The sequence below is a fragment of the Condylura cristata genome, unplaced genomic scaffold (assembly GCF_000260355.1).
Source record: "Condylura cristata isolate star-nosed mole 26May11 unplaced genomic scaffold, ConCri1.0 scaffold00014, whole genome shotgun sequence".
NCBI lineage: Eukaryota > Metazoa > Chordata > Mammalia > Eulipotyphla > Talpidae > Condylura > Condylura cristata.
Genome location: NW_004567115.1, coordinates 33,230,831 through 33,245,565, shown reverse-complemented (window position 1 = coordinate 33,245,565; position 14,735 = coordinate 33,230,831). Strand labels below are relative to the sequence as shown.

The window sequence follows — 14,735 nt, the reverse complement described above, 5'->3', positions numbered from 1 at the left end:
ATGGTTTATTGGAAACATGCTTTCCATGAATTTTAGAAAAACAAAAGGAGCAAAGAACATCCTGATACTCTTTGAAAGAGGTTATCAAAATTTGATTAAGGATTATCCCATGCATGTGACATTGTTTAGATGTGACTCAAGGCAGAATTCTCCTTTGTTTCTTTTTAAATACAGTTTCTCATAGAAGTAGCTTAGGATAAAATGCAAGAACACTTATATTATTTGGGAGTTACTATGCAAAATATTCAAGTAAATAGAATCATAGCCATCTTTTAGTAAGGGAAATACCCCATAGTATAATTTTTTAGGTGAATCTAAATTCTAGGTAGTTTTCAAAGGTTGAACCAGTACGGTCCAAATCCTAATACTCAGACTCAGGTCTCCTGCCTGCTTCTAGCATAGGAGGCTGAAGACCGCCTCTGATCCCAGGAGCCCTCTTAACCTTTTAAAATACCGGACCTGCTGTAATTTAGACTCAGTGAAACTAAGTCTTGGAAATATTTTAAGAAATTAAATTCCTGTGTATTTAAACATACAAAATTGTGCTATTCTGAACTGCCAGTGTCTGAACTTTCAGCTTTATTTCATTTGATGAAAACAGAACATAGAGCAAATTTTTTAAAGATAACCTTGTAAAACTAATGAGGTTTCCTGAAGAAGAGACTGTTACTATTTTCAATAGAAATCATTTCTATTTAATCAAATTGTGATGTTTTATGTTGCAGATTCTTTTGGACCCAGACTTTGGTTGCCTAACATCCTGTTATTGAGCCGGAGGCTAATGGGGATCCACAGAAGCCCAGTTAGCTAATCACGAGTGAGAAAAGATCCCCCATCCTCTAGAGGCCGCCCGCTTTATGCAGCGGCTGCAGAACCTTTGAAAACTACCTAGAATTTAGATTCACCTAAACTAAAACATGATGTCTACACAGAAATGAGGTAGTAGAAAACCTAACCTAAAAGTGACTGAGGACTGATTCTAAAATGCACACTCCTGGGTGGAGACTTAAGATGCTAATGAGACATGTGACATAAGAAGAATATGTAGCCAGTCTCACATCCCCCAGTGTAGCCCAGCCTGATGATGCACACTGTGATGCTGCTCCTTGCTACCTTATGCTAATAACCAGCCCAAAGAAGCAGGACCCCAAGTACTCTCAGACCTCGAGTGTGGCTCAGGACAGCTGGCACCCTTTTCCATTCATGTGATCCACAGTAACTATTTCTTGTTTGAAGCCTATTATTGGTTCTTTAAAAATGTGTGTAGGGCCCTCCCTGGTGGCGCAGCGGGTTAAAGCACAGCACTAAGAAGCTTAAGTCACTTCAGCATGAGTTCGATCCCCGCCTGCCCTGGAGGTGACCCACATAGCACAGCAGACCTCTCCTGATCAGCCCGTTGCACCCCTCAGCAATGTACCTCATCAGTCGGCTGTTCTGCGCCCCACTCTGTCTCTTGTGAATCCTCTCACCCGCCACATCCCTGGCCTATACCCCAGTTCTGTATGAATAAATAAATCTTAAAAAAAAAAATGTGCAGGATTAATTGGTAGAAATCAAATAAAGTCCCTCTGTAATTAGTAATGCCTACAATTTAATGACAAGGCATGGATTTATGAAATCATAAATAGCTGTGACTATAAAATTATATAAGTTAAAAAAAATAACACCAGCATTAGGAACACAAATCTTATACCTGTTTTGGTCAGTAATAAGTAATATGATCTCCAGCAAACAGTTTCTCAATTTCACATCTGAAAAAACAGTATGTAACCAAATGTTTAAAATATTAGAGAAAGAAGGACTATAATTAATCTAGTAGCTCCCAGCCTGAGATTTTGGGCCAGCTAACTTAATGATGCTTTTTGATAGGTAATAGAGTTATTTTCCTTACATGAGTTCTAACTAAGACTCCTTGCAGGAGGGCCAGGATGTAAAGTCACAAACAGAAAAAAAGTTATTATGACATGGAAAAAATAACCACTCATAAATCAAATCACTTAAAAAGAAAATAATCTACTTGCTTCCTCATGCTAGCTTTTCAGCTAGTCTTGTCTTTGGCTTCAATACCTCCTCTTTTTGATTGTTACTTGATGCTTGTAATCTACCCACACAGCACAAGTCAGGCAGCAATCAACTGCAAACTAAACAAAGATCTAGCTTATGAAGGGTGCCGTTACAGGACAGGAGGCGAGGCATTCCAGAACCCCCAAACCTGTCCATTCTAAATAGGTTCTACCATCTGCTGCATTAAGCCAAAACATGTAAGACCTTTAATGAAAGAAACTTGAATTCAATTAGTGTGCAACAAAGAAAAGACAAAGAATATAGCTTTCAAATCAAGCACCCAAAGTAGAGTTACCCCTCTCCTTGTGGGCAAATGCCCAGCCAAACAGGGTTGGTCAAAAGCAGGGCCTCTGTGGCTTGAAAAACCTCTCACAAGTCTAAGGTACCACCTGGTGGCAACCCATAGGAAGGGGGTAAGTGGGGCCCAGCACATCTGGAGCAAAGGAGCAAGATCAAGATAAAAGCTACCTTCGTGAACGTCCCCACGGGTCTCTCACCCACATCTGTTTGAGTCAGTCCAGGACCAAGAAAGCAAGCAGTTTTTTTCACATGTCTTTCTGCTCCATGTGTCTCTGTGTCTCTATCCCTCTTCTTTCTCCAGTCTCTTCTCCAGCTTCTTTTCTTTCCTCCTCAGTTCCACACTCCTTTGGGCAGGGCAGGGAAACTAGAACACGGTTTTCCTGAGGACCACCTTGTTACAATGGGATTGCAAAATAATTTGAAAATCAAAGGATTAAAAAGGTCTTTAGACCTTGATTATTATGTATCTCCTTATGTGTCTCCAGCCCCAAAATGATTCTTCTTATGAACTTGTAGAGAAACTTAAATGTGAGTGGACAGCTTATTGAAAAAAATTACATCAACCAAAAAATGACAAACACCATTCTTGTCACTCTCTTTATTATTCTATTGCTCCAGGGCAACCCCAGGAAAAGTGGGGGTGATTTGGGTTGTAAGTCTTACCTGTGGACTTAAGAACTCAGGAAAAGGTCCAAAAGCAGACATGCAGAGAGAATCAAAACAATAATTTACAAAGGGAGTAAGAAGAGGGAGAATGGAGATAAAGAGATTAGATGACTCATTTATCCTATCATCAATAGCATCTGAGCCTGACGAAGATGTAAGTCAAAGCCGGGAAGCAAGAGAACAAGGCCAGCCTGTTGTCTTTTAAGTCCAACATGGCCCTTCAGCTCCACTTCAGGCCAGCAGCACCCACCCATTCAGAGAGGGAAGTTCATGGCATTCTGGGAGTTGTCCTCAGGCCTTGTAATCTCAGGTGGGAAATAGGGTGGAGTTTGGAAAAGTCAAGGGTTACAGATCATTCAGGATGTCATTTGCCACTTGGGAGTTTGCTCCTCATTGTTTTCTAACAGTATGATACCTTTAGGGAGAAACACACTTTCAGTTACAACTATCTTTGAAATAAATTTATTTTCATAAATTTAAACTTCAATTTTTAAGGCAGAGTGAACTCTGTTTTACATGGATTCACATTTAATGACTCCTTTCTGGAACCAATTATTATCTATAATCATCACTGCCTATATTTTAAACTGCCTGATGGAAATAATAAATTTTACTACAGTTGACCTACACAAGCCAATAGCATTTCCACCCATATGGAAAGTTCTTCAGCTTTGGCCAATAGTATTTTCACCAGCGTGGTAGCCCTGGATTTTTTACACTAATTAGAAGTGATGGTTAATATATTTTGTTAATAAAAATCTGACAAAGAACTTATTAGTCGTTACATGGCTTTTGGTCAGCAAAATTTTCTTAATACAGGGCCTGTGCTGAGAGAGTGAATAATAAAAGTGGATCTTAATATGAATAGGTTAGGCTATAACAACATACACCAACATTTAAATTTTACAGAAACAGACTAAGGCCAAATGAGGTTACAACTTGCCAAAATCCTCTTCCAACTCTGAATTTTTATTTGTCTAGAGACTCTATGTTACATTCTTAAGTCATCCATATATTACAGAGTTTAATAAATCTCACTGGTGATAAATATATTTCTACAGTTCAACTAAAATCCATTTCCTCTGTAGGTAAATTCGTTCCATCATACCTTAAGAGAGTGACTGATTAATTAAAACAATCCCTTGGCTTGTATTATAGTGAGCTGATGCTTGGTCTTAGTTACTTTAGCACAGTAATCTCTACTAGTAAAACATATTTATAAAAACATGTATAACATATGCATTAAATCCCCATCACAGAACATGTGGTTTTAAATAATAAAAAAAGAACTGGCAAAAGCATTTTATGCTCTGCCAAACCCAGAACAAAATGGCCTATGAAATTTAACTAAGGCTTAAGCCAGTGGTTCCGGTTTTTTCCTCTCTGAATTCTTTGTCCCCCTTGAAGACAAAGCCTCTCTTTAATTTGTGGTGTTTACATTATCAAGGCAATGTTTTGTCATTTTCCTGTTTTCTAGGAAATGGAAAAGACTATTAATGAATACAGAGAAATAAGGATAGTCCTCACTTTAAAAAACCTCATGCTCAATATTATTAAGAGTCAATTTGGAATTGCCCGATGAATAAGATAAATATACTTAATTTTTTATATGAGTCATCTCAACATTCCACAGAATATTACTGATTAAAATAACGAACTTGCTAAAATGTTGCTGGGACTATCTAAATAACTTCAATGATATACAACTCTTCAATTTTCTTTGATCCCGAGAGCCTTTCGGTAGGAAAGGGTTGGCTCCTCCCCAGCGAACTGGTTACTATTTTATAACAAAAAACACATCTCAGCCTCAATTTTGTCATGCACATTTATTTAACAAATACTAAGAAGCAGGTTCAAAAACAGTTCTTCCAACTTTATCTGAAAGCTTGAAGACATGCCAGCAATCTGTTCTTTAGAGAGTCTCTACAAGGGTTAACTTGGACACAGAGGCAACAATAGTCCACACGCAGAATTCTGTACTTTATGGTCTAGTTTACACAGCCACTGAGCCATGGAACCAAGGAGAGGACACAGGATCACCGAACAGTCCAGCCCTAGGTCCTCTCCTGCTGGCCCAGGTCAGACTTCACCAGAGTTCTACGGGTATAAAAAGCACCTCGAAAGTTCCTCAGCAATCCAAGAATACCTTTAATGTCACCAGCGATGGCCCCTTTCTAACATTCATTGTGCCTATAAATAAACCACGAATTTCTCAGATACAAACCACTCCTGACATTTAGCATGCTAATTAGCCAAGTCTCAGGTATTGAGATGCAGAGAGCTAAAACACTTACTTGTATTAGTTACTTCTGAAAAGTGGCATTTCTGATCAATTATTTGTTGCACACCTCTGGAATCACCACTAAGGCAACTGGCTGCCCCCTGGATGAAAGAGGAAACAGAAACACCCATGTGAGATATTATACTGTCTATGATAGAACATTTGAAAAGAAAGATTTCATACCCAACTCTTTATTATTATTACATTTTGAGATAGCATTTATAGCAGTGACTAGTGAAATAACAAAGGAAGAAATTTTGGGTAGAATTCACTTTTCATTTCTAAAGCTACTGAGTGTTTTCTTTGTTTGGATAGTTAATTTTCACTTTCCCCTATATATTTTATTAACTTTTATATTTATGAACTGGTAAATACTATTCATGATAGAGATCTTGAATAGTTAATTTACTGCTATGTTAAACTTGGAGTGCATTATATTTTGCCTCAATTCCTGATGAAATTGAAAGCACTCAGTCAGAGAGGGCTTGAAACAGAATCGTCTTTAAAGGAAAAGGAATGTTACTGTTGCTTTTCTTTCCCTTTTTAATGCTAGTTGCTAAGCATTAGAATTGTGGGAACTATTTTTAAATGTAAAAGCATTTTCATTATCTAGTTCTTATGAATTCATATGTACACAGAGGCATCTTCTAAAATAGTGAACAGGATTTGACACTGAGTCGAGAAAAATAACCATTATGGCCAATCTTTTAAAGAAGAATATTCTAAATTGACATTCCAGAAAAACTAGGAGAGCCAGAAAGGGTGACTTAAATGCTATTGTCCTTTCAGCCTGTTGTGCTAGGGAAAGTAAACTGACATTTGTTGAGTCACTATGCCTCAGGCACTGTGCCAAGTACTGTACAGGCATTAAAATATTAAATACACTCACCATCTTTCTACTACATGTGCCAACAATATATAGTTGTTAGAAGAAGAGGTCTTGAAATCAAGACATTTGGGTTCAAATTGTAGTCCTAAGACACTCTCTCTGGGAACTTTACCAAACTCTTTTCTCAATCTCAGTTTCTTCATCAGCAAATAACATAGTACATAGTTTATCTTATGTGAGCCTGAATGTATGAATGTATATGTGTATATATGTGTTAACAGCTAACAAATACCCATCACTAAAAAAAACCAAAACAAAACAAAACAACTATATTCTTATTGTTAATGAACTTGCATTTCTAACTAAGAAATATGTTATAGTAACTTGTGTTCCTCCAATTCTTTTTTTTTTTTAAGATTATTTATTTATTTATTTATGCATACAGAACTGGTGTTCAGGCCAGAGGTACAGGAGCAGTAAGAGGATTCGCCAGAATCAGAGGGGGGAGCAGAACAGGCCCAATGATGAAGTACACTGCTGAGGGGAGCAGCGGGCAAGACAGGAGAGGTCTGCTGAGCCATGTGGATCACCTCCCAGCCGGGGATCAAACTTGTACTGAAGAGGTTGTGGCTAGCTTGCAGTGTTGCGCTTTAACTCATGACGCCACCAGGGTGGGCCCTATCCCTCCAATTCTGTTTTAGCTCTAGACCCTTGTGCCCCAGAATGTATTTGAAGGCAGGATCCTTAAAGAGATGATAAACTTAAAATGAGGCCTGTCCAATTTGACTGGTGTCTTTATGAGGTGAGGAAATTTGGGCACACAGATACCATGGAGTGTGGGTGCACACAGAGAAAAGGTCACCTGAGGATACTGCAGTCTGTAGCCCTCTGCAAGCCAACAAGAGAGTCTAAAGGAGAAATGAAGCCTGTGACATTCGTCTTAGACTTTTATACTCTAGAACTGTGAGAAAATAATTGGGAGCAGTGGGCAAGACAGTGAGAAGTCTGCAGTACCATATGTGGGGGTTAGCTCCCTGACGGGAGATGGAACTCAGGAGGTCACAGTAGCCATGGTGGTGTGTCATCAAGGTGATAGTGCTGAGAATTAATTCCTAGGTCGCCTGATGAAAGGCTGCCCCTGTTGTTGTTTAAACCATCCAGACTGTGGTATTCATTTATTGTATATAGTTACCCAGAATCTATTGTGCATTTTCTGCTGAGCCCAAGTGATAGAAAGATAAATTTAGCACAGTCCCTACCCTTAAAGAGTTCAGAGGAAAACAGTAAATCATGCATTTTTATAAAAATATTCCCAACTTTTCAGAAAGGAGGGTGAGTTAGGAGTTTTCTCACTTCCCAGAAACATAAGGGGAAGGAAGCATAGGAGGCAGCATAGTTATTGCTCTGGGAAGGCACTGAGCCCAGGAACTAGTTTGGCTCCAGAGGTCACTGGGTTTCTTCTTCTTTTTTAAAATCTATGGATTTATTTATTATTTATTTCTTTTTAATGATTATTTGCTTATGCATACAGAACTGGGGTACAAAGGTGTGGAGGGTGAGAGGATTTACCAGAGACAGAGTGGGGAGCAGAACGGGCAGACTGACAAAGTACACCGCTGAGGGGAACAGTGGATGGGTCAGGAGAGGTGTGCGGTGCCATGTGGGTCACCTCTGCGGTGAGGATCGAACTTGTGCTACAGTGGCTTCAGAGAGCTTCATTATGCTGTGCTTTAACCCCTGGTGCTACCAGGGAGGGCCCAGTCACTGGGTTTCTAATAAATGATCATGGCATAGGAAAAAAAAAGAAAAAAAGAGCCTATGAAAGTGCTACAAAATCTTTGCATTTTGTAGGTGCCTCTGTTGCTTTCACTCCAAATTATTATTTTTTTAAAATATTTGTTTATTTATGTACAGGCCAGGAGAGGGGTGAGAGGATTCACCAGAGACAGAGTTGGGAGCAGAACAGGCAGATGAACTGAGATACACTGCTGAGGGGAGCAGTGAGATAAGAGAGGTCTGCTGCGCCATGTGAGTCACCTCCCTGGCAGGGGATCGAACTCATACTACAGTGGACAGTTTCATAGTGCTGAGCTTTAACCCTTGTGCCACCAGGGAGGCCCCGAATTATTTTTAAAAACACATTCACTTCTTGTCATCTCTCACCCTACCAGACTGCCTAAGCCTTTATTTCCTGTTGCACTTACAGTAGCTTTGCGCTTCTACCATTGCCCCTCAAGAACTCACTTTATACAGTACTAGTAGCCAGCATGATCCTAAACCCTAAATCTAGTCATACCATTTCTGTGTTTGAAACAGTGAAGATTCCCTGTTTCCATTTAGTGAAACAAAGTAAAGCCACTTCCTCTGCCTCTCAGGTCCTCTGTATTCTAGCTCCTGCCCACCCCTCTGACCTCACTGACAATCACCCCTGCCCACTTCCTTCTGGAAGCATGCCCAGCTCTTCCCCATTTTAACATTGTTCCATAAGCTGTTTTCTCTCTGCCTGGAATATCTACAGCAGAAGTTTACATACCTGTCACCTTCTTTGCATTTTGGCTTAAATATAATCTCTTTAGGGAGACCACTTTCGAGAACATAATCTAAAATTACTGACCAGACACTGTATATCAAGTTATTTTCCTATTATCATAGCACATCTCACTAACTGGTATTTCCTTATTTGATTATCTGCCCATTCCCAGACCTTCTAGAATATACATTTCTTGTTCCAACTCCTACAATAGGGTGGGTTAATTAGGGTATTGATATAGAATGAAGCACTGATAGAATCTATAAAACTATGGAACGCACACCATGGTAAGGTAAAGTGAAATTAGTGTGAGCATGCACACTGGACTCTGTCCACAAAAATGCAGTGTATTATATTTCTTCTTCATGAGGTAGTTTAAGACAAACACACGACTAATGAATAATAACTTATTTCACTTAGAAAATTACTTTCTCAGGGACCTCCCTGTTGGTGCAAGGAATTAAGTCTCAGCACTATGAAGCTATCAGCAGCCACTGCAGCCATGAGTTCAATTCCCTGGCTGGCAGACCTCTCCTGACCTGCCCACTGCTGCCTTCAGCAGTATATTTCAGTCACTCTGACTCTTCTGCTTCCCACACTCTCTCTGGAGAATTCTCTCATACACACCCTGCCCCCCCCCCCCCCCCCCCTTTTGTTTTTTCCCCCGTTTCTTTTTTCCAATTTTAAACTTTTTAAGGAAATTTAATTTTCCGGAAAGCACTCTGATCACATAGATTCAAGTAGTCCTTTCGCAGAAACACTCATTTCATTGACTTTTTCTTGCAATTTCTAATTTCCTTTTTTGCTTTTTAAAGATTTATTTATTTATGCATACAAGAGCTGGGGTGTAAGCCAGAGGTGTCAGGGTGGGAGGATTCACTAGAGACAGAATGGGGAACAAAATAGGCAGATGTACTGAAATACACTGCTGAGGGGAGCAGCAGGCAAGACAGGAGAGGTCTGCTGCACCTAGTGGGTCAGCTCCCTAGCCAGGGATTGAGTTAGTGCTGTGGCTGCAGATAGCTTCATAGTGCTGAGACTTAACCCTTTGCATCACTAGAGAAGTCCCTCTAAATTCTTTCATGTGAAGAAACTTTTGAAACATCTGTGGTGACTGCAGGTGATTCCTTTGTTCTTCTATGTCCATTTTACTTGTGATTTTTTTTTTTAACTCAAATTACTTCAACTTTAAATTTGTCTGAGGTGGCAGAAATGGGCTAAGTTGACATTAAAATTCAGATCAAGTTACAACTGCATTACTACTGTTTAAAAAAGGGACATGAAGGACTTACACTCAAAATAAAATTGTCATATATTTTTTTAATATGTTCACTAGGATTTTAAGAAGGTAATTTAGATGTATAAAAACTACTGCCGCGTGTGTGTGTATTATTTTCTGTGAAATAGCTCATCAGTTTTAAACATGTATAACATTATTAGACTGTGGACATGGAAAGCTATGCTTATTGTATAATTATTAGGATAATAAAATGACCCATGAAATAATTAGGAAGGCTGTACCTCTTACAGCTGCTTAAGGAGAGAACATTGCTTGCCCAGGGGCCCTCTTTTGTATAGTTCTATCCACTGTTCCTGAGTGCCAAATGTTCCTTTAGAGTATTATTGATACTCTATTATTTTGTTCAAACAAATGACGATGTAGTTTTTAGTTTTTGGACACAGCAAACTCATGTCCTCAAAGGAGGAGGTACAAGAGACAGGAAATAGGGAAGGAGCCTTTAAAAATCTATCAAGAGGGACCTCCCTGATGGCACAACGAGTACGAGTTCCATCTGCGTCCAGTACGAGTTCCATCTGTGTCCAGGGAGCTGACCCACATGAAGCGGCAGATCTCTTCTGTCTCCCTGCTGCTCCCGTCAGCACTGTATTTCGGTGACTGAAATACACTCAGTCTCTGGTGAATCCTCCCACCCCGCCCCCCACACCTCTGGCCTGTACCCTAGTTCTTGTATGTATAAATAAATCTTTAAAAATAAATAAATAAAAATCTATCAAGAAACGAGCACAGAGCCCCAAGATATAGGAACCAGTAACACAAACTTAGCACAAATGCCCTGCCTGGAAGACTTTGTCATTTACCCTCCTATACCCTGTATCTCTTCTATACTTAATCCTTATGTTGAACTTTGACTGTTTGCCTGAATTGTACAGCCATTATCAGTGCTAGTATGCATACAAATGTGTGGGTTTCATAGACGTTTTATGGTAACAAATGGCACCATAAACAATTTAAACATTGTTATTGCCCAGAGGAAAAGCATGACTTCTGTTAATCACTTATTGAACGGTAGTGACAGAGACACACGGCCACTTCCCTCCTGCAATGCAAACTTCTGAAAGCTGGAACATATTCATCTTGTTGACCGAGGAGCTGGCATCTGTACAAAGCCTGGCACGCAAGTAGGTCTCAGTGAGAGGGGCTGAATGAGCATCAACTATGACTCTAGCTTAAGAAATTAATGATAAATGGTTGAATAACAAATAGCATGTCACTCTTAGATCCGTCTTTTTTTGGTTTTCACTAGCAACAACATGACCAAGCGTTTGTCCTGTTTCTGTGTTGTTTATTAGCAAAATGGTAGCTTTGGTTTAAAAGCAAACTGTCCTCTGTGATCTGTATCATATCTCTTACATTATTCTACCCCAACACTGTTCATATTGAGATAAAATTGGAAAACTTCAAATATCAATTTTTTAAGAGCAATTTTCACAATTGTCATACATACTACAAACCACACCTATCAGAGACCATAGCATTTAGGTAAATCTGATAGGTAGAAATTATACCCATTTTAAAATAATAACTCTATTATAACTTCAAAGCATTCTTTCTTTCCTGTTTGTATATCTACAGTATATATCAGGTTCATTAAATGAAATTATTCCTTAAAGAAGTGTAGGAATTTTTTTTTCTCATTTGCTAATAGGTCAGGTGTGCTGACTATTATGTAAGCATAGAAATAGGCGTATTAACATACCAGTGTAGTTACAGGGTAAAACTTTACCACATGCTTATACCATAGACGCTTTCTCTTCTCAACATAACCACCACTTCTTAAATTCTATGATATTTTATAGAGTTGGTAAAATAAGTACTTTGGATTTGCCTACTCTTTTGCTTCCTTTTTAAAAAACAGAAGCATTGAAACTTCTTAACCATGCATCACCAAGGATTTAAAAGTGATGGTGACAATGATATACTTACAAATACCAGATGCAAACATTGGTTTGGGTGTTTTATAGACACTTATTTCTCAAAACATTTTATGAAGGAGGAGTTATTATTACTTCTTCATTAATTATGAGATCTCTGAGGCATGGGAAATTTAAATAAAAATATGCAAGTGGTGGGGCCCTCCCTGGTGGCACAATGGGTTAGGATGCAGCACTGCAAACTGGCCACAGCCGCTTCAGTGCAAGTTCAATCCCCAGTGCCAGAGGTGACCCACTTGGCATGGCCGACTTTTCCTGATCTGCCCACTGCTCCCCTCAACAGTGCACTTTGTCAGTCAGCCTGTTCTGCTCCCCACTTTGTCTCTGGTGAAGCCTCTCACCACTCCTGAACCTCTGGCTTGAACCCCAGTTCTGTATGAATGAATGAATAAATAAAGAAATACATAAATCTTAAAAAAAAATATGCAAGTGGCAAAATGGGATTTGAACGCAGGTAATCTGTCTTCCAAGTCTGTGTTCTTAACGAGTAGACATGTAATGTTGAAAGTAAACCATGTATTATACATGTCAGCTCTGTATTGGCAGAGGCTGTGTCTGTGTAATTTACTTTTGAGCACACTGTCTTACACAGTCCCTGGCACAGTGTTATAGGCATACAATGCCAAATTAATATAGATACTTGGCAGACTGTTTAGAAATGCAAATAACAACAACAAATCTATACCCCTAACATGTTGCATTTTGGTGTATGTTATTTCAGTCTTTAGTAAACATATACATACACCCTATTTTTGCATACACATACACAAAATATCGTTCCCTGAAATCTTGCCATTTGAGATAATAAGAGTAGGGCATTATGCTCAATGAAGAAAGATAGAAATACAATACCTTGTGATGTCTCTTGTATGTGGAATCTAAATACAAACAAAAACCAAGCTCATTGTTAAGAAAACAGATTTGTATTCTTTAGAAGGTGGGAGATGGGATGCAAGGTAGGGGCGAAATGAGTAGAGGGAATCAAAAGCTCCAAATTTCTAGTTAAAAAATAAGTGAGGCCTTCCCTGGTGGTGCAGCGGGTTAAAGCACAGCACTGAGAATCTAAAGCCGCTTCCGCATGAGTTCGATTCCCACCTGCCCCGGAGGTGACCACATGGCGTGGCAGACCTCTCCTGACCCGCCCGCTGCTCCCCTCAGCAGTGTATTTCGTCCATCTGCCTGTTCTGCTCCCCACTCTGTCTCTGGTGAAGCCTCTTACCGCCCCTGAGCCTCTGGCCTGTACCCCAGTTCTGTATGCACAAATAAATAAATCAATCTTTAAAAAAAAAAAAATAAGTGAGTAATAGGGATGTGATACACAGCAAACTGACCAAAGGTAACAATACTGGGCCTCTCTGGTGGCCTGGGGGTTAAGCCTCAGTGCCCAGTGCCATCATTGCTGTGACCTGAGTTGGATCCCTGGCCAGGGAGCTGACCCACATGGCGCAGCAGGCCTCTCCTGGCTCACCTGCTGCTCCCCTCAGCAGTGTATTTCAATAGATCTGGCTGTTCTGCTCCCCACTCTGTCTCTGGGGAATCCTCTCCTCCCTCTCCCCACTGCCCACTGCACCTCTGGCCTACACCCCAGTTCTTCTACACAAACATTTAAACAAATAAATACACAAGAAAACAATACTATATGCCATATTTGAAAGAATCTAAGACACTAGATTTTACAAGTTCTTACCAGAAGAAATAAACTGCTCAAATACTAACTCATAATTAACAAACATGTAAGAAAATATAAAAATTAAAGAAAAAATTGCTATAATTTTATGATTATAGATGTTAACTAGACCTAGTGACATATATAAATATTGAATCATGTTAAATATCTGAAGCCAATAATGTTTTATGCAGTTAGAGCTCAATAAATAAAAATACTAATAAAGGCCACTCTATTATTTTTACAGTTTTTCACTAAGAACTTCCTCTTATCTATTTTTGTTAACTATTTTTGTTAACAAAAGGGATAAAAGGATACCAAAAAGCACCTTTCTGCAAACCTTCCCCTATATCAATCAATATTTTTCTATGACCAGCTTTAATTTACACTTTGCAAATAAATTCCATGTTGATGGAAAATCATGCCTGAACACATAATTGGGATTGTATTATGTTAAAATGTAAAATATTTTCATATTTCCCTACCTGTAACAGGGATTTTGTCATCTGATTTTTAACATTAGTAGCCTTTGAAAAACAATCTGGTTTCCAGCAGATGTAAAAATTCAGTAAATTAAGTACATATATGAGAATAAGTAAAGTATGTGATTTTTTTCTTCACCTGACTTTGTTAAATGTTATTCAGAGGAATTATCTTCTGTTTTGTTTTGATTCTTTGAATCCTTTTGTGTTAATTATATTGTTTTCATTATACAAATTGCACCACTTTAGATCCTTAAAGATATAAATTTAAAAATGCATGTTAAGGGCCCTCCCTGGTAGTGCAGTGGGTTAGAGCACAGCACTAAGAAGCAAAAATCACTTCTGCATGAGTTCAATCCCTGCCTGCCCTGGATGTGAACCACATGGCACCGCATGGCGCCACAGACCTCTCTTGACTTGCCTGCTGCTCCCTTCAACAATGTACTTCTCCCCATTCAGCCTGTTCTGCTCCCCACTCTGTCCCTGGTGAATCATCTCACTGCCCCTGCACCTCTGGCCTTTACCCCAGTTCTGTATGCATAAATAAATAAATCTTTTAAAAAACTGCATGTTAAAAATATGACAGTAAGTTTATATTCAAACCAACACTACATAATTTCAAACTGTAACATTTCTATTCTAAAGCCAGTGGACTATTTTTGTTAACAAAAGGGATAAAAGGA

The 14,735-nt window shown here is 39.1% G+C and overlaps 1 long non-coding RNA gene across 3 annotated transcripts in view; it reads right to left on the bottom strand.

Annotated features, from left to right (window-relative positions):
• Positions 1-2,969: 2,969 nt before the first annotated feature.
• The window catches only part of LOC105853613, a 32,687-nt gene continuing 20,921 nt past the window's right edge, over positions 2,970-14,735 (bottom strand). Inside the window, exons 3-4 of one of the 3 annotated variants that reach the window (XR_001145434.1) lie at positions 5,325-5,412; positions 2,970-3,445 (exon numbers count right to left, since the gene is read on the bottom strand). This is a non-coding gene — a long non-coding RNA (uncharacterized LOC105853613). Of the gene's footprint in view, positions 3,446-4,855; positions 5,221-5,324; positions 5,413-14,735 lie in introns of those variants that run through there. The other 2 variants (XR_001145433.1, XR_001145432.1) reach the window with 2 other exon arrangements.